Here is a 2,981-nt window from a genome sequence, read left to right as displayed (position 1 = left end):
TGAATGCTATTATAAATTTAGTTAAGTGAATTAATATTTAATATAAAATATTTGTTTTATAGAGAAAATATGAACACAAATTTTAGTGGATCACAATGTGGTGGTAAATATATTCATATCAAAATTGAGAGGCAATGAAGCATAAAGGTACTTGGAATTGGTTGTGGTGTACATATAACTTATAATTCCAACTAAATGAGCTATTCTGTTCTACCTGTGTAAATGGAGCTGTAGCTGTCAAAAATTAAATATTGATATATATACCCAGATATAGTAATTGAACTACAACTTTTTTTGTGGTAAAGTTTATGTTAAAAAAAAATTATTTACCTTTCTTAGTTACCCTGCATCAGTCAGTTTTTTTAAAATATCTAAATTTTTAATGAGGTATTTTATAAAACAAAGTAAATGTTTTACAATGGTATTGAATTTTTTAAGCAATAATAAAGCTTTTTTTAATTTTATTTCCATTTGTGCATCGAACCTTATCTCTTTGAGCCTGCAAATTTCTGATTGTCTATTTTTGAAAAATAAGTAAATAAACATTTAGAATCAAAGGCATAATCATATTTGTTCAGGTCCCTGTTGATAATAACTGGTTTTGAATTCATGTAAATATCTGGAATTGGCCAATGTAAACCAAGATGACAGTGATGGACCTTGATTAAACAGCCATCATTGCAATGCCGTACTATTCCTTCAATTTTACCGTCTCTGCACCCTTCAACCAGGACAACAGATCACTGTGCCTCATTGTAGGCAGATTTCTTACTTGAAATGCTCCCTGTGGTTTAAGAAGATGTAATGCATGCTTCTTACTTCCTAACCCATATGGGTTTCCATTAACATTTGTTCCTATAAGCTCCAGTGTTTGTTCTAACATATCTGATAGTGGCACTGCACCAATTTCCAAAAGTCCTGGATCGTCAGGATGATGCTTCATTACCAGAGTGATTTCAAATTCAGATTTAACTACAGAGGAATGCCAACAATATTGTTTATTGTTTTTTTCTACTGGTACCCCACCAGGAATGTGTCCAGTTGCGTGAGGGACTGGTTTCCCATGTAAATGTCCTGTTTCCTTCACTGGTATCCAGCCCCCTGCGACAGGTTGCAAGTCCTCCTCAGTATTCCAAAAAAATACTATTTTGAACTTTCTTTCGAATATAGAATTTTTAAAAAAATCTTTTCTCAGCTAGTTTGTTCAGTTTTTTATCTAACCAAGCCCAAAGGTATTGCTGACCTTTGTAGGTAGTAACATAACAACATATCCCATCCACTTTTTTTTGCTGGAGTTGCACTGTATATATCTGCATCTAATGCCTTGTGATTTATGGTTTCAGTTGCTAAAACTTTGAATGGCTAATGCTCCCTTTTGGCACAGGGCTCCTCTTTCACCCCACCACAAACACACAGGGCATTTTCTACTGCACTGAGCCCAGGCACCTTATGATAGGTCCAAGAGGCACTGCAGCTAGACAGCGTGTTTCCTACAGGGAGAATGTCCCAGTAGTCTACTGCAGCAGCCCAGGTGCTCATGATCTGCCAGTACTGAATTTTTTTTTAAGTAAGTTCTTTAATTGTTTGGTCGCGTTTTGCTTAAAATTTATAGAGAACATTTAATCAGAATATTTAACACATGAATACCAAAAAAACTTCAGCTTTTGAAGTACACGATGAGTTTACAAATAGGAAAAAAATCAAATCAAATTAATCTCTCAAAAAGTAGGGAAAGGAGAAACAAAAACAAAACAGTTAAAGTGCAAATTACAACTTTACTATTCAAAGTGTGTGTCCCAGGCCACCTGGGAACTTGGAGAAATGCAGAAATCTCTCCAATCCTAGACCTATGGAATTGAGTTATTCAGTTTAGTAAGATTCTCAGGTGATTTGTATCCAAGTTAAAATTTGAGAAACCCTGGAGTACAGGATTTAATTTAGAAATCTGGCAATTCCATTTTGGAATATCTTGATATGTAGTAAGAACACTTTGATGATTTTTTTTTTTAATTGGAAAAATTTCTATTTTTCAGGATAGCAGAAAATTGAAAAAGCCTGTGAGGTTGCAGTATCTAATTTGGAAAAGTGTACAAAATAATTATTTTTTTTTAAAAAAGCTCACTGCTATTGAGTTGACTCTGACTCGTAGAGAACCTGTAGGACAGAGTAGAACTGCTCCATAGGGTTTCCAAGGCTATAATCTTTATGGAAGCAGACTACCACATCTTTCTCCCATGGAGAGGCTGATAGGTTGGAACCGCTCAACCTTTTGGTTAGCAGCCGAGCTCTTAACTATCGAGTTGTAAGGGCTCCTAGTCATAAACAGAGACAACTTATTTGATTATCTTCATCTTTTAAAATTATTTATTGATCATAAGTCTCTATACGGAAATAAAAGTATTTGTTCTGAAATATTTATACATACAATAAGAAAAACAAAAGTGGAATTGAGAATAGTATCCATTTACCAGAATTTTCTCTGAACTTAACAGATACCTCTGACTGTAGAAAGAGATTTTCTACACAAAAGAGCCAATTGTAGGTGTCAACTTTTTAAAATCTATTAAATATAAAATGCATCTTCGAAGGTGATTATATGCAATTTTATTTTAAAAATTAAAAATCATAAGAAATATTTTAAAAAGACTTTAAGAAAAATGCCAGTCAAAGTTGTGTGATAGATATATTTACAACAACAACAATGAAAAAGAAAAAGAGAGTGTAGCTGTTGGGGCTGATTAGGTACACCCAGAAACCTCATGGGTTTTGGTTTCTTGGTTTGGTGGTTTAGGGTCATGGCTTCACAGGACATCCCAGGTGATTGGCCTAATAACATGCTTAGTGCCTCTGTTATACCTCCTAGTTGGATGTGTAGTCTCTGGGTTCTTAAAGGCTTGCAAGTGGTCATCCAAGGTGCAACAATTGGTCTTTATTGGCTTGGAACAACAGAGAAAGAAGGAGCATTAGGAATAGAAGGAGGA

At 34.4% G+C, this 2,981-nt stretch overlaps 1 pseudogene; it reads right to left on the bottom strand.

The window, feature by feature from the left end:
• Positions 1 to 226: 226 nt before the first annotated feature.
• On the bottom strand, positions 227 to 1,539 carry LOC100667128 (RNA ligase 1-like; annotated as a pseudogene).
• Positions 1,540 to 2,981: the final 1,442 nt, after the last annotated feature.

The sequence above is a fragment of the Loxodonta africana genome, chromosome 18 (genome assembly GCF_030014295.1).
Source record: "Loxodonta africana isolate mLoxAfr1 chromosome 18, mLoxAfr1.hap2, whole genome shotgun sequence".
NCBI lineage: Eukaryota > Metazoa > Chordata > Mammalia > Proboscidea > Elephantidae > Loxodonta > Loxodonta africana.
The sequence above is the reverse complement of the archived record's forward strand: the minus strand, read 5'-3'. Positions and strand labels throughout refer to the sequence as shown.